At 41.0% G+C, this 23,662-nt stretch overlaps 1 non-coding gene across 1 annotated transcript; it reads right to left on the reverse strand.

Moving 5' to 3' along the window:
* Positions 1 to 21,121: 21,121 nt before the first annotated feature.
* Positions 21,122 to 21,284, reverse strand: LOC142622957 (U1 spliceosomal RNA). Its single transcript, XR_012841994.1, has one exon. It is a non-coding gene; the product is annotated as a U1 spliceosomal RNA (small nuclear RNA).
* Between the last annotated feature and the right edge of the window lie 2,378 nt (positions 21,285 to 23,662).

The following is a 23,662-nucleotide window of genomic DNA, read 5'->3' on the forward strand; positions in this document are numbered from 1 at the left end:
CACACATTGATAAAATAAATCCCAACCACCAACAGAATACAATCACTTTAATACAATGCCTGCAACTTACAACCGGTACTTGAAGATTCAAATTAATTAAGGTCATTTTGAAAATTTGAGCACTAGAACTCAAAGGGGGTTCAAGAAAAAAAAAAAAAGAGAGCAGAAAATAAAAAAAGAAACCCAGAAAAGAAAATAAAAAATAAATGACAAAAATCCAAAAAATAAAATAAAAAAGAAAATAAAAAAAACAGGAAATTACCTATGGAGACGGAAGCTGAAGGGTCGCCGGTTTCGTCGCGGGAGCGTCGCCGGTTTCGTCGTAGGAGCGTCGTCGGGAGTCGCTAAAGCGTCGTCGGAAGTCGCTGAAGCGTCGCGGGAGCCGCTGATCGTTGTGAATCGGCAAACTGTCGCGACGCTAACCGTCGCGGTCGCAGGATCGTTGCGAATCGGCGAACCAGTGCTGGAGACAGTCGCGAGAGTTGCTGATCGTTGTAAATCGGCGAACCGTCGCGGAAATCGTCGAATCGCGAACCGATGCTGGAGCGTCGCGACACGAACCGTCACCGTGCTGGAGCGTCGCGACGCGATGCGAACCGTCGCAATGTTTCGCTGGTGTTGGAGCGTCGCGACGCGATGCGAACCGTCGCGATGTTTCGCCGGTTCTGGAGCGTCGCCGGTTCTGGAGCGTCGCTGAAGGTGTGATTTGGGCGTCACCAAAGTTCTGGTGTGAGGGAATGGGTATCAGTGGGTAATGCTGAATGAGTTAGGTAATGCTGAATCAGTGAGGAAAACAAAGAGAGTTAAAGAAGAATATATACGATAGCTATAGCGACGAATTCCATTTCGTCACTATATATTAGCTTTAGCGACGATTCTATTTTCGTCACAAATTTTCGTCGCTAAATCATGCTTTGTTTTCAGTGACGAACACTTTTCGTCGCTAATTCTATTCTTCAGCGACGAAAATTATTTCGTCACTAAAAGCATGACAGAAGCACCTTTAGCGACGAAATTTTTACGTTGCAAAAACTATAACTTTTAGTGACGCAATATATTCGTCGCTGTAGCTCCACTTGTTTCGCGCCTACATTTTCAATTGGCGCCCCTAATTCAGCCACCTCTATAGTGACGAAATTTATATTTCGTCACTATTTATCGCCTTTAGTGACGAATTTAGTTTCGTCACTATTGCTCCACACAAATTTTGGGTGTTTCTTTTTAGCGACGAAATTATTTCGTCGCTAATTGTCACCTTCAGCGACGAAAACTATTTCGTCACTAAAAGCATAATTACCAGCACCTTTAGCGACGAAAGTTTTTCGTCGCAAAAGATTAGAACTTTTAGCGACGAACAAAGTCGTCGCTATAGATCCATTTTAGTTTCGCGCCAGCCCTTTTGATCCGCGCCACTAATTCAGCATCCCTATAGCGACGAAATCCATATTTCGTCGCTAAAGGTCAGCCATTTTTTTATAGATAGCGACGAAATATAAATTTCGTCGCTATATGGTACTTTTTGCGACGAAAAACTTTTCCTCACTAAAATTCGTCACTGTAGTTACATTTTGTTGTAGTGATAACAAATCCTCTCTGTTTTACTGAGTCTTTAAGGAAAAATTCTTTCCTACTAGTTCGATCTTTAAGGCCAAGGTCTCAACAAGGTCTTATGCATGACAAAGCATTCTTAAGGCGAGATTAGTAATAGCTGATGGTATGATGTGGAGAACTGGGGATGGAAGATTAAACTAAATCTATGATGAAAATCAGATTTCAGGGGAAATCCCCAACAGGATTATATCACCCTAGGAACATTTTTTTAGCTAACAAATTTGTTTCTTCTTGTTTGATTTTAATACAGGTGGCTGGCATAATTCTAGAATCGATGAGTTTTTCTTACCCTTTGAACCTCAGAAGATCAATGCGACCACTCTGCCGAACAAGCCAAGAGGACTACCGGATTTGGCCAAGAACAAGGAAGGGATATACTTAGTAAAAACAGGATATCAGCTTTCTTGTGAAAAGGATATTAGAGACAGAGCTTCGGCTTCAGATGTTACTGACTTAAGAAAATTCTGGACTTGAGTGTGGAAACTTAGAATTCCAAAAAGATTTTAAAAAAAATTCTTGCGTGCTTGTTATGAGGCGTTACCAACCCTGGTAAATCTGCAGCATAGGAAAATTGTGGAAGTTTCTATATGCTCACAGTATGATCAAGCTCAAGAAGATACCCTGCATGCTCTCTGGGGGTGTGAGAAAGTCCATGAAATCTGGAGCTCAATGTTTGATGGAGTTCGTTGAGATTATCCCGGCATCAATGACTTCACGGACCTGGTCAGTTTGGTAGGAAGGCAACCCAAAAATTTGGAATTATTTGCAGCAATGACTTGGTACATTTGTACTCGGAGAAACAAACTTAGGCATAATGAAAACTTTATGCAGCCCCAGATCGTCCTCAACACAACAAGCGTTCTACATTTTGATTTTCTTAACTAAAATCCAACCTTATCCACAAAACATCGACCTAGATAGACTAATTGAAAGCCCCCAGATCGGGGTGAGTATAAAACTATGAAGCACAGGTGCGGCAAAACGGCTGCCGCACTTGCGTCCGACGCGGCTGCCTGCGCGTCGGTGCCGCATCCACTTTTTTTTTTTTTTCATTTCACGAATCGCGCTGACGCGGCACAGACTCGCGCCGACTCGGCGCTGACTCTCGCCGACTCGGCGCTGATTTGCGCCGATTCGGGCCAAATCGGCCGAGATCAAAGCAGAGGTCTTCGCCGGGAGCTGGTACTTGAACGACAAGTCGGAATCGGCGGCACTGCATAGAGAGCAGAGAGTTTGGAAATGAAGGAGTTGAGATCGACGGCAAGAATGAGAATCTTAATCTCGCCGCTGCCGCTGATGTGAGACAGTAGACAAAGCGGATGAAAGCTCTTCTGATGTGGAGAGGAGAGCGTGGAACTGGAAGATTTTTTTTTTTTTTTTGGAAAGAGGAGAGGTGAGTGATGTCACTGATGTGGAGTGAAGGTGACTTTTGAGGGGAGTGGGTCCTGGCGTGTGGGAAGAAGTGTGGAAGCCCAATGACTTTATTTAGTTTAGTGCACCTGCAACTAAAGTTGTGCCCTATCATTCAGATTTTAATATAGAGTAATTATTGTTATATATAACTAGTTACACATAATTTTGCATATATTTGTGAAATTGTATTTTAAACATATAATTTTAATTACAATTGTAAAATCATAAAACTGTATTTTCAAAACATAATTTTATAATTTATGTTTAGCAATATATATAAAATATAAATATAAATATTTTTAATAATTTTTTAATCGCCGCACCCAGCCGCACCCGCACTCTACTTTTTCAAAAATTGCCGAATCTCGCACCCGCACTCGCACCCGCACCCGAATCCAGAAACGCACCCGTGCTTCATAGGTATAAAACAAATTACAATGGGGCAGTGTTTGGAGATGTAAATGAGGCCGGGTTGGGAGATGTAATCCGGAACAATAAAGGTGAGATCATGGCTATTCTTGCTGAGAAAATACCTCTTCCTCACTTAGTGGTTTCATTGGAAGCATTGACAACGCGATGAGTAGTCCTTTTTGCAGCGAAACTTGGTTTCAATCAGTCTGTGTTTGAAGGGGATTCAGAGATATTAGTGAAAGCTCAAAATAGTGCCAACTCTTCTCATGCTGCCATCAAGCACATCATTAAAGACATTCAATCTACTTTGAGTTTTTTCCAAACTCATTCTTTCTCTCATACTAGGAGGCAGAGCAATGTTGTAACTCTTGCTTTAGCAAGGAGTGCGAGAAACTCTTTTCCTTTAGATGTTTGGATGGAGTCTGTCCCATCAGACTTGGATCGTTTGGTTATTTCTGATTTTCACGTACATTAAATATTTTCCCTATTTGGAGTTAATGAAATAGTTTCCTTCTATAAAAAATAAAAATTAAAAAAAAAAAGTGGGTTCTAGGTCCATGGACAGCAACTGCGATAACAAAAGCTTTGAAATATGGCCCAATTAGTTTACTAAAGAAAACTTGGACATATGTTTTTGTTTTGTTAAAAAATCAACGTAATTGGATCAATTCTACTTATTTGATGGAGGGACCAACATTGTGTTTAACAATCAATGTCCATCTAAAAGGGAAGCATACTGGGCCAGGATGAGTTATACCAAGGTCATTTCAAATTTAGCCCAAAGCATCTTATTCGATCTAGCTTACCTTAGCACTTGTTCTAATGTGGTTGATATAGAAATGTAATCAAGCACTGAAGCTTATATTACGATGCACATTGCCCCACCATAGGTTCTCTTTTATCCGAATAGGAAAAGGTGTGGGTTCTTGTTTTGGATGGTACTAGGCCCAATGATGACAAAAGATCCTAGACCTCCAAAAATGGATAATTGATTGCTGGTTGGACTGGGTCTATTCTCTGCAACCTATTGGGGTCGTTATATGAACCGATTTGTACCCAAGTCACATAGAGCTCTATAAGGCAAAAATGTGATTTTCTTCTAAGCAATAAAATATCATTTTAAGTGTTTTAATGTCGTAAAATGACCTCTTACTCTTACAAAATGAGTAAAATAATTATTCATAATATTCACAATGATAAAAAGATGAATAAAAAAATTATTCATATTGTTCATAATGATAAAGAGATTAAAATATAATATTTAAAACTTATCTTTTATTGTGTGAACATTTAAAAAGAGAGTTCCTTCACTTGGTTCCTCCATGATAATTCCTTGAGAAAGATGTTGCAGTGGTTCCTTCTCCAGTGATTTCAGGACGTGGAAAAGATGTTGCAATGATTCATCCACCAGTGGTTCCCAAGATGAGGGTTCGTGGTTTCTAGAACCCTGGGGCCTTTAATCTAGGAACCTAAAATGCTAGTTCCTTGAACCATAGGATCTTTCTCCATTCTTACTATGCAATGGATTTTTGTCCCTTCCCTTTACCTCTATAGGTCCTGCATCAGAACAACTATATAACACACATATCCTCAAATAATTGTCAGTTCCTCAAGTTAGGATACACATTCTAAAGTATATACATATATGTTAATGAACTTCATATAAATGAGTCAGCCATGAGGTCCTTGGCCCCAACTCTCACAGATTTAGTGTTTTTGCACAAGACTTGTGAGATTTGGAACTCAAATCCAAGTAGCTTTGCTTGGACATTTCCTTCCAACGCAGTCAAGTGAGGGGGATTTTGTGGGAGAGAGTGATATATAATGTGTGCATATTTTTGTATAAGTTTTTTTAGATGCTAAGTGATATTTTGAAGGATATTAAGGATAAAGGACGAAGTCCTCCTCCTTGGCTCTCTTGTTTTATTCTTTCTTTATCACCTCTCCCTTGCTGAACTCTCATAATTCTTAGAAATCTCCACTAAACCCCCAAAACTCCCCCTTCAACTATGTTTTGGTGTTCCTTTTATAATGGACATGGTTTGGGACCCTAGGCGAGGACGTCATTGGTCTGCTGGGTTAAACCATGTCCTCTGACAGGAATCTAAAGGAATTCCTTGGGCAGAGTTTTAGCTTAGTTTGGAAATTATAACTAAAAAGAGTATTTGACTTCAGCTACAAATGGAAGATGCCTTCCTGGAAAGTTAAAGGAATAGGTGAGATATTCAATGTAATGGATGACAACTTTGATTGATAAGGAAAACTAAGAAGAAGTTGCAGGGAGATGCCATGCACATGAAGGAACTAAGTTAGGCCTTTGGTTCATGCATTCCAAGCACATACATTAACCAAAGGAAAACTTCAAGATCCTCATTTCACCAGAATTCACTCTCCTACCAACCAAATCACTTCTCCCCCCTACTACCAATTCAAGATCCCATGGGCTTGGACCACGGGCTACCAAGATGATACCTGGCTTGTTGGGTATTTAATGGCTTTTACTAAGAATCTGAACATATACCTTGGCTTTTCCATGTGTCAGCCAAGGTCCTCTTCTCAAGGCTTTAAAAGGACACATCAAGGTCTAGGGCCTTGATGTTGACTCTTTTTGGTTTGGCCTTTTTCTAGAAATGGCATAAATTCCCCCTTGCAATGCGTGAGCTTGGAAAGCCTCTAACCATTCTCTCTATTGCTGCATATCCTCTACCCTGACTGAGATCACTCGGTTCCTACGTCAGGTACTAAACCTGAGGACACCATTTGTCCCTTTCACTTCTCTCTGCCTCTTGATTTCAATAGGATAACTAACGAAACTTTCCTTCTTTCAAAAATACATGTGAGTGGTTTGTTCCCAAACTATCTTCTGGGTTGCCCACGTCCTCCTTAGGATCTTCTAGATTGTCAACGTCCTTCTAAATTTCTCTCAAAGGATCCACTTCTTGGATGTTGGAGATCCCACTTGTGGCCTAAATCTGGGTCTTCTTCTTCTTCTTTTTTACTTTTTTCTTTCTTTTTCCTTATTTTTGGGCCTTTGGACCTTCATGGTCCTTAACTTTACAAGTTAGGCCTTCTTTTGTTAAAGCCCGTAGTTTTTCCTTGCTTTTCATGAAACAAGCTTTCCTTGTCACATTTTGGTCCTCAACAAAAAGAAAAACTACTGCTATTGAAAGGTTTGAAACTGTAAAAAATCAAATCTAATTTAGGTTGAAATCTAATTTAGGTTGAAATCTAATTTAGGTTGAAATGATATAGAGATTAAATCAAATCTAATTTAGGTTGAAATGATATAGAAACGCATGTAATCGTGGCAAGAGAGTTCGAATGTCAAAATCACTGTTTACTTTTGGATCCTTTACATTATTACTAGTAAGGGTTGCACGTGCAAGGCATATGCTGCCCCTTGAGTGAGAAAAATTTAGATAGAATTTTTTTTAAAAAAAAAGTAGTATCAAATCATGTTTTTAAATTTAGAATAGTTATTTAACATATGGTTATCTATTTAGTATGATAATTTCTTAGAACTAATATACTAAAAATAGTATCTACTCACAAAAAAATTCTATTAAGAATGATAACAAATGTTGTCATCTTCCAACAATAAACAACAAAGTTTTAATAAAACATTGTCACAATATTTAAATATTCACAATAAATGAAGATATATGCTGCAATTGAAACTCTTCATCAAATTAAATACCTACAACCATTTGCAATGAATATTTTGTTATTCACATTCTCAAAAAAAAAAAATTGTTATTCATACTTCTTTCTTTATCAGTTTATTTTATGAGCCTAACTACGATGCTTAGCTTACTTAATTTTTAATGAACACCCTTTTAAGAAAGAAAACAAATAAAAAAAGAACAAAATAACAAAAGAAATATGTCATTGAAGTTTTTATTAGATTAAATTATAAATCTAGAAGATTTAAACCTCTAATAAATTAGTATTCTTTAGGTAACAAATAGAATGCCATAGATTACTATTTTTACTTTCTAAGTATTACTAGCACAAATATAAAAATATACGAAGAAAATTTTTGGGACATTAAAATTTTGTGAGGCATTTTAGATATTGCACAATGAAATATTCTAGGAATCACAAGATTTTGTTAAATTTTAACTAAGAGAATAACATCAAGGACTATATGCTTGTCTACAAAATATAAAGGAGGAAATTATTCAATTTTAAAGTTGAGGGATGAAATTACCCCAAACATAAAGGGGGAAAGTACTTTTTTCTATGATTTTCTTTTGTTGTTGGTAAAACTATGTGTTTTTTACTTTAAACAATGTGTTAAAAAATCCCAAGAAAACCATCCATAAAACTATGAATTTTGGCTCAACAAATTGGCTAAACAAAATAAAAAGTCAAGAATACAATAAATGTCACAATATTTTCTCAATACCTTTATTTTAGCTATGGTGGGCCTTGGTATGATATTTTATAATTTTATTTTTGAGTAATGCTACATCTACAACATTTTCATAACAAATCCTAGCTGGTATATTATTATTGATTTTTAACTGGGACAACCACTTTAAACTATGTAAGGGCGGACCTATAGTAGGGCAAAGGGGGGCCATGCCCCCCCCCCCCCCCCCACCCCCATTAAAAAAAATTGGTATACAAAAAATATGTTTGCCCTTAAATATTTATATATACACACACACACACAGATATATATATATATATATATATATATATATATATATATATATATATATATTTGTCTCTCCTCCTCTAAAATATTTAGATATTGACCTACAAGAAAAGAAATATATAAATAAAATTCATGCCCCTTTAACTACAAAAACAAAATAAAAAAATAAATATGAACTAAACAAAAATCGTGCACAAAATAAAAAAAAACCCTTATTTTGTATGTTATACTTTGTTGATGTGTTTTATAATATGAAATGTTTAGGAAATACTTATTTTGTATCTAGTATTTTGTTGAATATGAAATAGATGTTAGTTTTTATTTTCATAAATTTTTTTTGGTTTTAAGCTTTGGCCTCCCTCGGGTATGAATCCTAGTTCCGTCCCTAAAACTATGCATTAAAAAAACAACAAACAAAAATCCTACAGAAGAAAATTGTGCATGAAACAGTGAATTTTTGCTCATCAAATTTGGTTAAACCAAAAAAGAAATCTAAGAACACAACAAAATATCACAATATTTTCACAATACCTTTATTTTTAGCCATGATAAGTTTTAGTTTGATATATTATTATTTATTTTATAAAAATGTTATCTCCGTAATATTTTCATAAAAAATTCTAGATGACAAGTTGTTACTAATTTTAAAATGGACCCATGACCCAGATCACTTTATTATCCACCAATAGTAGCTTACCACCTATGATTTGTTGTGAAATTAATGTGAAAATATTGTGGACTTGACAATTTTTTATTTGATCTACAAGAAATTAAGATCTCAACAATTGCGAAAATATTGTGATAACAACAAGTGTTATAACATTTTCACAAAACATTTATTTTCAGTTGTGGTTGATTACAGTCTCATATTTTATTTCGACCTATAAGAAATCGACACCTCAATAATTGTGTATTGTGAAATTTGTTGTGTTAGTATAACAATATATATGAGAATATTTAAAATTAAAAAAAAAAAAGAGAGCATAAACCGATGACTAAAAAGAAGGGGGCTAATGAAGTGATGAACAGTATATATTGAATAAATCAAAAAGTATTAAAGTTACTGTGGGGAGTAAAAGGACCCAAGTGGGCCTATGGGCCTTTGGGCTGTAACATGGAGGGCCGACCTGCTCTAGGATTAAACTCTATGAGTCGGCCCATACGCCGAGGGTCAGAGGATGCAGCCGAGGACGAGGTTCTCCTCGGAAAAGTCCTAGAGAATTAAAAGGTTCATTATGAAGGTCAAAGCACAACTCTGGAAAGACCAGTGGTTAAAAGGGGACATCCTGACTCTTCTAGATGCACCAGTATGAAAGAAAATATCAAGAGTAAAAGCTGCTACCACCGCATTAAAGGCTCTGCACCTACCTCCCTGGCCGCATTAATGAGGAGGTGACCCCTGAACAGTGAGGTGGAAACTTCTAGTCACTATTCAAAAAGTATCAGGGAAGGAAGTATAAAAGGGGGATCGAAGAACCAAGAAAGAGAGGGAGAAATTGTAATCTTGGAACAAGAAAGAGAAATAACAAAGTAGTAGTCCTCGGCACGATTCCGAGGAGACCCACTTGTCATTATCAATCGTTATTTACTTGTGTTTGCTTACAAAAGCCTGTTATCAAACTCCAGTACTTCTAATCGAGGTTTCAAGCCCACACTCTACAAATTTTATTGTTTAAGGCTCATTGGGCCTAAGCCCGTGATTGTCTTTGGGTCCAGGTACAATTGTGCGCTTACAATTGGCGCCGTCTGTGGGAAATCTAGTCTAGAAGAGTTAGGGATACTATGGCAGGCTTAGGTGCTCACCATGCAGAGTCACAGGGATCACAACCGAAGGATCATTTCGAGCGTCTTGAGCGTAGAAGGGATCGTGAGGGAAACGTCCACACAGAATATCCAGGGGCTAGTCATACTCATGGTGGGGGTAGCACCACTCACGAGGAGGGTTGTAAATCCATGCAGAAGGAAATTAATCGTTTGAAGAGGAAGTTCGCTGTGCTAAACGCAGGTTTTCACCGTCCTCATCTAATCCTTCCTCAGAGGAGGATAGGGGAGATGGCTACAGCTCGAGGTCGCGCTCCCCCACCAGTGCAACGTCCTCCGGTGAGGAGGACGACCAGCCAGCTCGCAGACGTAAGAAGCTTCATTCTAGGGGCTTAGGCAACGATGCTATGAGTAGGGCGTTGCACCAACTCTCCAAATCTCCGTTTACACGGAGGATTGAGAAGGGGAGGCTTCCTAGGAGGTTTACTCAACCCACTTTTACCATATACAATGGCCGGACTGATCTGGTGGAGCACGTGAGCCACTTTAATCAGAGGATGGCGGTGCACTCTCACAATGAAACCCTGATGTGTAAAGTTTTCCCCTCTAGCCTGGGACCCGTTGCTATGAGATGGTTCAACGGCCTTAAAGCGGGGTCTATAGGTTCATTTGGGGAGCTTACTCGAGCATTTGCTTCGCGGTTCATTATGTGTAGCAGAGTACCTCGGCCATTGGACTCGCTGTTATCCATGACCATGAGGGAATGAGAGACGCTGAAAGCATACTCCGACCGTTATTGGGAGATGTTTAATGAAATAGATGGCGACTTTGATGAGGTGGCGCTTAATACCTTTAAGGTAGGCCTTCCCACTGATCACGACCTGAGAAAGTCTTTGACTAAAAAGCTCGTCCGCAGTGTACGTCGCCTCATGGACCGTATTGACGAGTATAAGAGAGTGGAGGAAGACCAACAGCAGGGAAAGGGTAAGGAAAATGTTATCCCGCAGGAGAGAAGGGATTTCAGGTTGGATAGATACCACAATAACAGACCGAGGAGAGATTACGTTGGACAGTCTGCCTCGGCAGCACCTCAGGCCGTGAACACTGTATTCCGAGAACCGGTACATCAACTGCTGGAGAAAGTTCGTAAGGAACCCTTCTTCAAATGGCTTGGTAAGATGGCAGGAGACCCTGCGAAGAGGAATCAGAACCTTTTCTGCCAATACCATCAGGATGTGGGCCACACTACCGAGAATTGTCGGACCCTTTGGAACCACTTGGAGCAGCTTGTCAGTGAGGGAAAACTGAAGCAGCACCTGTGCCAACCTAGCGGGCAGGGCAGTCAATCTGGTTCAAACAATCAGAGGAATAATACATCTCGGCCGTCTTTAGGAACAATTAATGTTATTTTTGCTGCACCTGGCAGGACCGGTTCGGCTCCCACTAGGGTGATGGCAGTTTCTCATTCTCAGGCCGAGGACATAGGCTGCAGGCCGAAGAGGTTGAAGCTCAATTTGCCCGTCTTGGGATTTTTTGAGGAGGATAAAGTAGGGACTATCCAACCCCATGACGATGCTCTTGTGGTTACGCTCAGGATAGGGAACTATGATGTGAGGAGGGTGATGATAGACCAGGGCAGCGATGCAGATATCATGTACCCTAATCTATTTAAGGGATTGAGATTGAAGCTAGAAGATCTTACCCCTTATGACTCCTCGCTTATAAGCTTTGAAGGGAGAGCCGTTGTGCCGAAGGGACAGATTCGTTTGCCCGTTCAATCCGGCTCAGAAACGGTTGAGGTGGATTTTATTGTGGTTGACGCGTACTCTCCATATACAGCCATCCTCGCCAGACCATGGCTGCACGCTCTTGGAGCTGTTTCCTCTACCTTTCATGTTAAGGTTAAATTTCCATCGGGGGAATGTGTTGAAGAGATCCTCGGCAGCCAATCAGTGGCCAGGCAATGCATATCGGCTGCAGTGCTGCACCAGACGGAAGCCGAATCTTTGACTCTCACGAGTCACCAAAGACTTATAGCGAGTTAACGGCTCTTGGTTCATGCGGGATGGTGGCGGGGAGAGGAGACACATTGTGAGAGTTAGAGAAGTTTCCGGTAGCCGATAACCCGGAGAGGTTCTTCCCAAGTTGGCATACTTTTGCCACACCAGAGAAGATCGAATTGGTAGAGTTTACGAAGGATAATATTGATGTTTTTGCGTGGGATCCTTACGAAGCTCGGGTGTCGATCCGAGCTTCATTTGTCATCATTTAAATGTCAACCCGGCTATTGTTAGAAGGCAACCACCTCGGCGCTCTTCCGAGAGAGAACATTCGAGAGGCTGTGAAGGAAGAGGTGCTTAAACTCAAGAGGGCTGGGGCTATCAAAGAAATTTTCTACCCCGAGTGGTTGGCCCATACAGCTGTTGTTAAAAAGAAGAATGGAACGTGGAGGGTGTGTGTGGACTTTGCGATCTGAACAAGGCTGTCCCAAGATTCGTTCCCCATGCCGCGTATTGATCAATTGGTGGATGCCACTGTCGGACATCCTCGGATGAGTTTTTTAGACGCTTTCCAAGGTTACCACCAGATTCCCTTGGCATTGGAGGACCAAGAGAAGACTGCCTTCATTACCCCGACGGGGAATTATCATTATAAGGTCATGCCATTTGGTTTGAAAAATGCTGGGGCTACCTACCAAAGAATGATGACCAGGATGTTCGAACAGCATTTGGGGAAGACTATTGAGGTGTATGTAGACGATATAGTGGTAAAGAGCAAAACGATACCTTCACACGTGAAAGACCTGTCTGACACCTTTCAGGTGTTAAGAAAGTACAAGCTGCGCCTTAATGCCTCAAAATGCTCGTTCGGCGTTGGTTCTGGAAAGTTTTTGGGGTACATGATCACTCATAGAGGCATAGAGGTAAACCCAGCACAGGTGAAGGCTATTCAAGACTTGCAGCCTCCTCGCAACCCAAAAGAAATCCAGAAATTGACCGGGATGATTGCCGCATTGAATAGGTTTATCTCTCGGTCAGCTGACCGGTGCCGTCCTTTCTTCCAATTGTTGAATAAGTGGAAAGGGTTTCAATGGACCGAGGACTGCGTGTTAGCTTTCCAGCAACTTAAACAATATCTTTCTCGGCCACCCATTTTGTCTCGCCCCGAGGTGGACGAGGTCTTGTTTGCTTATCTGGCAGTGGCCGTACACGCGGTCAGCCTGGTCCTTATCAGGAATGAAAGTGGGGCGCAAAGACCGGTCTACTACGTTAGTAAGTCTTTGAATGAGGCCGAGGTACGCTACTTGCTCTTGGAGAAAGCACTTCTGGCCATAGTTCATGCCACGCGGAAGCTTCCTCATTACTTTCAGTCCCATACTGTGGTGGTTCTAACCCTGCCCCTCAAGGCAGTGCTACGTAGTGCTGATTACTCAGGCAGGATAGCAAAGTGGGGGACCATCCTGGGGGCTTTTGACGTTAAATACAAGCCTCGCACCTCGGTGAAGGGTCAGGTCCTCGCCGACTTGGTGGCAGAGTTTACTGAACCATTTCTAGAAGAAACTCTAAAAGAAACTCTAAAAGAAGCACACATGGATGAAAAATCAGTTGGAGTGATCACGGCCGCAGTGCCCTCGGCTTGGAAAGTGTATGTAGATGGGGCTGCTAATCAGAGAGGGTCTGGTGTTGGACTTGTTCTAATGTCCCCTGAAGGAATTGTTTTCGAAAAATCTTTAAGATTGGCCTTCTCGGCTACTAACAATGAGGCCGAGTATGAAGCAGTCTTGGTAGGCATGCAGATGGTACATAGGATGGGTGGAAGGGAAATCCATGTGTTCTCGGACTCTCAGTTAGTGGTCGGCCAAGTCATAGGGACCATGGAGGCTAGAGACCCCAGAATGCAGGAATATTTGGCCCAGGTCAAACGTCGGCAAGCCGAATTTGACTCCTTTGTCTTGGCTCACATTCCTAGGAATGGAAACACACACGCAGACTCTTTAGCCACATTGGCAACATCTTCGGCTCAGGGTTTGCCCAGGATTATCCTTGTGGAGGATTTGCTAAAGCCCACTCTTACCCCCATCAATGTTGCTCGCATCCATCTAGTAAGGCCTGGACCTAGTTGGATTGACCCGGTCGTGTCTTTTCTTAAGAATGACATCCTTCCCGAGGACAAATCGGAAGCAGATAAGATACGTCGAAAGGCGCCACGCTTCTGGTTGTCCGAGGATCAGATACTGTATAAACGATCCTTTTTAGGACCGTACTTGCTGTGTGTGCACCTTGACTCAACGGAAGCACTTTTGGAGGAATTGCACGAAGGGATTTGTGGAAGCCACACTGGGGGAAGGTCCGCTTAGCCCGTAGGAGCCACGACCCGGGGTATTGGTGGCCTAATATGCGAGAGGGAGGCTCGAGACTACGCTAGGAAATGTGATCAATGCCGAGAGGTTCGCCCACAACATCCATCAACCTGGAGGAGTTCTTAACCCCCTTTCCGGTCCTTGGCCCTTCGCACGATGGGGATTGGACATAGCGGGGCCATATCAGAAGGGCGATGAGTAACAAAAGATGGGCTGCTTGTAGGAACGGATTACTTTACTAAATGGGTCGGCGGAGCCCTTGGCAAACATTAGAGATGTTGATTCCAAGAAGTTTGTGTGGAAGAACATCGTCACTAGATTTGGAAAACCACGTACACTTATATCGGATAATGGTGTCAATTTGACGGCAAAGCTTTCGGGAAAGTATTGCGGTGACATGGGTATCATAAATGGGTACTCCACCCCGGCTTATCCTCGGGGAAATGGACAAGCCGAGGTCATTAACAAGGTCATAGTCAACGGGCTCGAAGAGGTTGGACGATGCGGAAGGTAGATGGGTAGAAGAGCTCCCTCATGTTACGTGGACGTATCGGACCACACCGCGCGAGGTCCCTTTGGAGAAACGCCATTCTACGCATGACTTATGGAGGCGAGGCGATGATACCTACGGAATACGGTTTTCCTACCCTAAAGACAAGTTCTTTTAGCCCGGAGAACAACGATGGACTCTTGGAGAAAGGTCTTGATTTACTTAAGGAACGACGCGAGGCAGCTATGGTTCAAATGGCTTACTATCAACAGAAGCTAAAACGAAGATATGATGCCCACGTGAAGCTAAGGCCACTTGCACCTGGTGATCTTGTGCTAAGAAAAGTTGTGGGCACCTCTAAGAACCCAGCGTAGGGTAAGCTAGGACCCAACTGGGAAGGCCCCTATCGCATTGTTTCAGTAGCAGGCATAGGGTCATATCGGCTAGCTGACCTAGATGAAAGAATTGTACCACGCCCATGGAATGTAAATAATCTTAGAAGGGAAAAAGAGAAGTCCTAAGCTAGGTCCTAAGCTTTTGGAGGGGGGTCTTGCTGAGAAGTGCTGGTGCCTTCGGTCTTTCTCAACTCTAGCTCAAAAGGAGACAGCACTTGCTTTCCTTTGTCTGCTACCTTTGTTGGAGGGACGTTGGACTCCACATTCTGGCTCAGGTCCTTCTCGGCATCCCCGTCTCCTTCCTTTTCTTTATGGGAACCCGAAGGTTCTGTAGGATCTGGAATTAGCTTTGGGACCATGTGAGGAAGAGCAGGAAGAGTTGTTTCAGGGGTAGGAGTAGCAGCGGGAGCCTCTTCAATCTCCTGTATCTCCAGGGGAAGCCGAACATTCTCGGACTTCCTCAGATCCGAGGATAAAGGAACTCCTGCTACGTTCAGAGCTTCCCCCCAGACCTTTTGACAGTACTCCCAGCACAAGGCCGCAAAGGCTTCTGTCAGTTGCTCCTCGGTGACCGCTACCCCTTCCTCATAACTCACCTGCTTGGCGACTTCTAGAGAATGATGGAATGCGCCGGCTTCCTCCTTCATTCGCGCAAGTTCCTTCTCCAAATCCGAGCGCTCCCTTTGGGCTTGGGAGAGCTCGTCATCTTTTTCACGAAGAAGCTTACGCTGCCCTTCTATTTGGGTCTTCATGGTCTTTAGGTTCGCCTCGGCCCCATTTTTCTCTCTCTTTAGCTCAGCCACCTCCGAGGTAAGCTTCTTATTTTCAGCAAGGGCTGTGCCCAAGGACTTCTCAGTCTCCAGCCTGATTTCAAGTTCAGTTCTAGCCTTCTTCCAAGTGTCTTCTATAAATTTCTCGGCTACGAAGACTTCTTGAATGGCTTGTAGTAAAGTGCGAGGAAGTCAGATATAGCAAGGCACTTATGAATAATCTGATATTGTTAAAAGTGGAATCTTCCTAAAAGGGTTGAACTTACCAGCGCTAAATCCCTTTTTAAAGAGAGGAATAGTTGTGGCTGGCTTATTTTTTCCAAGGTTTCCATGTCCTTGGGCAGCAGAAGAGGGCGCTCCAACACTTCGGCTAAGTGGTGGGCATGGCCTTGTTGAACCGCCCTTATACTGGATTGGCAAGAGATGGGTGCGCCGTCCAGCCTCAAGTCAGGAGACCAGGCAGCCGGTGCTCGGCGCACCTCGGCCTCATTCCTGATCTCCCCGCTTTCAACTGAGGGGGCCCTGCCTTTGCCTTTATCCAGCTTCTGCTGCTGAACGGCTGGCGGTTATTGTCGCGGTCTTTTTGGTTCCTTGCCGCCGGTCCCCTCGGCCTCCCCTTTTCTTTTCTTTTTGGGATCCTCGGCTGGAAGTTTTGGCTCAGCTGGAGGAGGGGGAGGTGGCAAGGATGAAAGAGCTTGGGACCCCCCCGTCTTTCTCTCAACAACCTTCGCAGCTCTATTGGTTAGGAGACCCTTCATCCTGTCCATATCCTCCTCGGATTCGTCCTCTGGTTGGGCAACGATTAATCTTGCAATTCCAGAGGCCTCAGTGGCTTCTTCTTCCTCGTCAGAGAGTACAACAAACTGGTTCCCTCGAGGTCTGTCGGTGTCTTCAAGTTGGAACTGTTCTATCTCCTCGTCTAGCGTGTTTGAAGAAGACACTTGCTCCTCCGGGACAACAGTTGCCCGGGAGTGTGTAGCTAGAGGGACCGCAGCGATCGGTTGTAAATACAGTATGGTGTCAGGGTTGTTAGGAAGATCGTGGTCGTCCAAAAAGTGGGGCCGGGCTACGTTTATCTTCTTTCGCCTTCGGTCACCTGCGACTATGGCGTTTTCTATCTCTTGGAAGTCCGAAGAAATGGGGTTGTACCCTAGAATCAGGTGAGCAGCCCTGAGTTGTAGGTCCTCGCTGACAAACACCTCGGAGCGCAGTACTCGGTTGAGATCTGCAACGTTGCAGTGGCTTAAGTGTGGGCGCACGTGTTGCTTATCTGCAAAGAAAGACACCAAAGCAAACGAACGTGGTCAGATTCACACAACACATAATAAACCTAAATAAACATCAATACAAGTGAATACGCATTTTTTGTGAGTGTTAGAGGAATTTGTGCGGAGGGAGGTTAATCCTAAGGTGTCGTACCTGGATCTCCCCACTCCACTGGGTAGTGGAGGCCGTCGTGCCAGTTCCTAGAGACGATGAGGTAGTCATCCTTCATGCCTTTGTTGGATTTGGGCAGATAGGAGATTAGCCTAACGACGTTGGAGCGGGATTTAATGTAGTAACCTGATTTGGAGAGTTTATGGGACTCGTACAGAAAGACGACGTTGTGCCAAGTGAGGTTTAGACCCATTTGCTCGTTTAGAGCATCGACGCTACCCAAAACTCTAAAAACGTTTAGGAGGCACTGATCGGGGCACAACCGGTGGTTGCGAAGGTACTCCCTAGTTACAGGCTTCATTGGGAGGGTCATCCCACCCTCTACAAAGGCTATCATCGGGATGATAACCTCTCCCTCCTTTCTAGACCCGGCCATGGCTTCCGCCGGGCAATACTTTAAGCCTACATCGCCGGGAATGTGATACTTGGCTCTGAAGCCTTCCATTCCAGCGGCGGTATCAACTAGACACTTGAACTTTCCCATCGGGGAGGGACAAGGGACTAAACTCTAAAAGGGAAAATATCTACAAGGATAGCCGAGGACAAGATCCGAGGAGAAAAGGTTAAGAAAAGGAGAATAAAAAACTTACGAATCTTAAGTTGTGCAGAGTTCCACGGTTTTTCTGCGGGTAAAGTATGTCTACTGATGTTTTGATGGGATTAGTCCCTGATGAATTAAATGAAGGCGCAGGTTCCCGAAGCGTCACAGTGTGCGGAAAGCAGGCTCGAAATTATGTTTATCCCGCCCAAATTTTTATGGAATAACAGGGACCGTTCAATGCTCATCTCACCGTTGAACGTGGGGGACAGGGTTTAACCTACAGTAATAAATACGCGCGTTTTTGAAAATAAAACCGCCAGGTGTCACCTTCCGGAACGCGAAACGGTCTTCACACGTGTGGTCATCTACATAAAGTGTGAAGGAAGTCTTCGTTGGGTCAAAACCCTATTTTTCTCCTCGGATGATGAAAAATAAAGTTTTGAGGGGCTATTGTGGGGAGTAAAAGGACCCAAGTGGGCCTATGGGCCTTTGGGCTATAACATGAAGGGCTGACCTGCTCTAGGATTAAATTCTATGAGTCGGCCCATACGCCGAGGGTCAGAGGATGCAGCCGAGGACAAGGTTCTCCTCGGAAAAGTCCTAGAGAATTCAAAGGTTCATTATGAAGGTCAAAGCACAACTCTGGAAAGACCAATGGTTAAAAGGGGACATCCTGAATCTTTTAGATGCACCAGTATGAAAGAAAATATCAAGAGTAAAAGCTGCTACCACCGCATTAAAAGCTCTGCACCTACCTCCCTGGCCGCATTAATGAGGAGGTGACCCCTAAACAGTGAGATGGAAACTTCTAGTCACTATTCAAAAAGTATCAGGGAATGAAGTATAAAAGGAGGGGAAAGAACCAAAAAAGAGGGAGAAATGGTAATCTTGGAACAAGAAAGAGAAATAACAAAGTAGTAGTCCTCGGCACGATTCTGAGGAGACCCACTTGTCATTATCAATCGTTATTTACTTGTGTTTGTTTACAAAAGCCTGTTATCAAACTCCCAGGACTTCTAATCTAGGTTTCAAGCCCACACTCTACAAATTTTATTGTTTAAGGCTCATTGGGCCTGAGCCCGTGATTGTCTTTGGGTCCAGGTACAATTGTGCGCTTACAGTTACTATAGTAGTTTTTACACATTCACACAACAAGTGTTACAACATTTTTACAAAATATTTATTTTCAATTGTGGTTGGTCACAATCTTATATTTTATTATTTTATTTCAACGTATAAGGAATTAAAACCTCATTAATTGTGAAATTTGTTGTATCAGTATAATAATGCCTTTATTTTTAGTTATGGTTAGTTCTAGTATGATATTTTATTTTGACCAATAAAGAATTAACATCTCAACAACTGTGAAAAATATTGTAACAATTTGTTGTGTTAACTAATAGCTATATATCAACAAAAAAAAACAAGTTGATCAGGCGATATTACCGAAAAAATTTTTGGCCAATGAACAATGCAAATTGAACAAACCAAAAAAATAAAAAAAGGTATCTACTACTATAGCTTTACGCATTCATACTTTTGTTATGAAAGTATTGTGAAAAATATTATAGATATAACACTTCTTTTTTCACAATACCTTTATTTTTAGTTGTGGTTAATTCTAATATGATATTTTATTTTGACCTATAAGAAATTAACACCTCAACAAGAGTGAAAAATATTATGACAATTTATTGTATTAACTAATAGCTAAATATATATATATATATATATATATATATATATATAAAATAAATAAATAAATAAAAAGAGAAATAGGTAGCGAAACAATGCAATGACTGAACAAACCAAATTACTATTTTTGTTACTGTTTTTTTTTTTTTTTTGAGAAACACTATTTTTGTTACTGTAGCTTTAGCGCATTGGCGCTTTTGCTTTTTATATATAGAGACATGTATTAGTTGGGGTAAATTTGGGATAATGTGATAAAGTACAATTCCAGTCCTTCCCTGAAATTATAATTTGAGACACTAATTTCATTTCCCCTATAATGGCAAAATTTAGATACAGTACCTTAGGTACTGTTCGTTAGGTACCCCTTTTAAAATTTAGCCACCTATCTATTCACTTAACGGCGCAAACGTGTGTTAACAGTTAACATCCTTTTTCCATATTTTTTTTTCTTCTTTTTCTTTTTGGTCGTGTCCTTTAGATCTAAAAGCCAAAGTTCATGACCTAGAATTTTCCTTCTTTCTCTCCTTCTTTTCTCTTGGAAAAATTATCATTAACCCATGTAGTAATTATTTAGAATCCACACTCCAATATGGAATTAAGATTAGTATCTTTGTCAGCCACCAAAGCCAGCACTTATTGAGCCCAACCAGCTATTCAAATTGCAAACCAAAGTTCAAATCTTTGAGATCAAAAGCTAGCAACCCCATTGATTTTCTAACTGTTTAAGTGTTAGATCGGGAAAAAAATTATCAAGAGAGATTAGAAAAGAGAGGAAAAAAGAAAGAAATAGATATTGGCATCCAACAAATCGTTCAATTGACAATGCGAAACACACAAGCCAGCCCTTTCCTCCTTTTGAAATCTTGATTTCTTCAAAATCTTGAATTCTGAGAGTGTGATAAGAGGGACGTTGATCTTCAAAATCTGGGTCATGAACTCTGGTTTTCACACATCTGAAGGAGAAGGCCAAAAAATAAAAAATAAAAAAAGGAAAATGTTAACTTTGGCTTTCAGATCTGAAGGACAAGGCAATAAAGAACAAGAAGAAAAAAAACATGGAAAAAGGATGTTAACTGATATATGAAGGAGAAGGCCAAAAAAAATAAAAAAGGAAAAGGAAAGGTGTTAACTTTGGCTTTCAGATCTGAAGGACCCGGCCAAAAAAAAAAAAAAAAAAAAACATGAAAAAAAGGATGTTAACTGACATCTAAAGCAGAAGGCCAAAAAAAATAAAAAGATGTTAACTTTGGCTTTTAGATCTGAAGGACATGACCAAAAAAAAAAAAATGAAAAAATGATTAACTTAACGCAAGTTTGCTCCGTAAGTAAATAGCCAGGTAGCTTTTAAAAAGACTACCTAACGAATAGTAGGTACAGGATCTAAATTTTGCAACTACAAATCCTAGGAAGCACATACAGACACATGAGGTGTGTCACCAAATCCCTTGCTTCCTAGCTCATCCATTGGTTAAGTACTGAACAATCCAGATACTGAACAGTCCAAACTCATCAATTCGTTAGATACTGTACTATCCAAATAATATCTAGAGACCAAATTTTTGTTTATAAATTATGCAGGGGCCACGCGAATGCAGACCCTCGGTGCAACAAATAATGACGTACGATCTTCCACTCGAGAAGACCTTAGGCGGGCACCCCTCCTTTAAGTGCAATGGAGGTCCCCATCCTAGGCCATGAGCCTTTTTGATCAACCATTGGCCCCGTCCAGGTAAATACGTAACTCTGTGGGCCTTGCACCTGCTTTATCCAATGCGTTGGGCTCTCCTCTTTTGTTTCCAATCGATGTGGTACTTGAACAACGATTCTCAAAGATAACAAACCCCGAGGACGCACAATGTGGTAATGATTTAGAAACTAAGATAGTATTTTATAGAATATGATAATCAATTTTTTTTTTTTTTTGTAGAATCTCTTTGATAATCTCTTTTTTTATAGAATATGATGCTGGCTGAGTACCTACACTATATAGTATATAACATGGCATTTCTTAAAGTGTCCTCCAAGGCTCCAAGAAATTAATTACTCGAATGTAGTTAAGGACGAACTTGAAGTCTAAGCGAACCAAAATATAGGTCTTTCATTTAAGTATTCGTTTGGATACGGATTAAATTTGTTGCGTTTAACGTTTTCACATTTTCTTCCTTTTTCTTTTTTTTTTTTCTCTGCTACTGCAGGCGTCTGGGACAGATGCTACTGTTCATGCTACAGTAGCATGAACAAGCTGCATATGTTGACTTTTCAACTCTTGTAAGCTCCTTTTCACTTTATTTTTTAGGATTTTCAGCTTTTAACCAACAAATGGTATTGTATATTACTGTTTAATACTGTTTATGTACTATTCATGAGACCCACAAACACTTTGTTCAGAAAAAATATATATTAAAAATGGGACCCACAATATTATTTACACATTTAAAATTTATTTTGTTACAGTGTTTTCAGTTTTCAGCAATAAATTCTATCCAAACGGACCCTAATACATAAGTTTCATAAGTTGTGAACTTGTGATAACTGTCACTGATAAGGTCACCAGCATAAAGGGAGAGACAATAGGCATACACTCATGCTCAGAATTTTAATTTGCAGGCACAAAAGGCATTTCTTTTATATAACTCGTGATGTTGTATAATTAAAATTATCATAGTTAACATACACACATCATATATAATATATATGTTTCTTCCTAGTCAGTAACGGATCATTAATATTTATAGTAATACATAAATAATTTATAAATTTGAATTACTTTTATTTACACAAAAAATGAAAAAGTAAAATCATTTAAACTCTATTTTCTTCTAATTTTATATATAGAGTTATATATATAATTAGATTTTTCATGGTTTATTTGTAAGTGCACAATTTGTACCCGGACCCAAAAACAATTGATGGGCTCAGGCCCAAAGAGCCTTATACAATGAAATTTGTAGAGTATAGGATTGAAACCTAGGTTTGGGATGTTGGAAGTTGATCAACAGGCTAGAATGTCGCAGTCTATGCAAGTGATAGATGAATGTGACAGGAAAAACCCTCCTTGGACGTAAGCCAAGGACAATTTGTATAGCCTTTCTTTCTATAAGCCAAAGATTACAATTTTTAGTTTCAAAAAAGATCCCCTTCTTCTTTCCACTCTCGTCTTCTTATATCCTTCTTCTTCTTCCCTATTTTATCCATGTGTAATGCAAATCTTCCTCCTAGATACTTGTCCCATCCACTATCTTCTTAAAGTCTTCAAATAATAGCTGGAATGCTGAATTCTACTATTCAGATGTCATTTCTCCATTAATGCAGCCAGAGAGGTAGATGCAAGGCTTTTAATGCGGTGGTAGCATCTTTTTCCTCAGATATTTCTCACATGTTCTTGCTTTTAAATAGTGCTTGGATCACACCTTTACCCAACAGATCTTTCAGAATTCTGCCTCTAAACCGTTTAGCAAGTCTCAGGACTTTCGCTGGGCCTGTCCGAGGAGTTACTCCTCTTCGAACAACTCTTCAGACCATTATAGTACGAATTGACCTGTGGGCATAGAGATCCTAATTGAACAGACTTGTACCAACTAGTCAGGCCCAAAGCCCGAACGTTTATTTAAGCACTTTTACCCCCCACAATAGCCCCTCAAAACTTTATTTTTCCCTCCCATCCGAGGAGAGAAATAGAGTTTTGAACCAAACAGCACACCCTCAACACACGTTGCAAATCGTCACACGTGTAGGGGTCCTTTCGTTCCCTTAAACCATCTCTAACGCTTCGAAACCTGGAACGCTCGCATTTATGACTGCAAGTTATGTCTTGTTCCCCACGTTCAACTGTGAGATGCGCATCCAACGGCCCAGGTTTGCTCTAAAAAATTGGACGGGATAATTTTGATTCAAGGCCGCCTCCCACACGTCAAAACGCCTGGGAATCCGTATCTCCATCCATTCTTTCATAAATCAATCACATCTAAGTGCTAATCATTATCTTTCCTCTCAAAAAGCTCGTGAAGAATCGCCTAATCAATTCCCGTAAGTTCTCAATTCTCTTTACTCATTCCTTCTCGGCTTCTATCCTCGGCCACCATCTAGATCCATTTCCCTCTTTAAACTTTCGTTTT

Source organism: Castanea sativa, chromosome 1 (genome assembly GCF_040712315.1).
Source record: "Castanea sativa cultivar Marrone di Chiusa Pesio chromosome 1, ASM4071231v1".
NCBI lineage: Eukaryota > Viridiplantae > Streptophyta > Magnoliopsida > Fagales > Fagaceae > Castanea > Castanea sativa.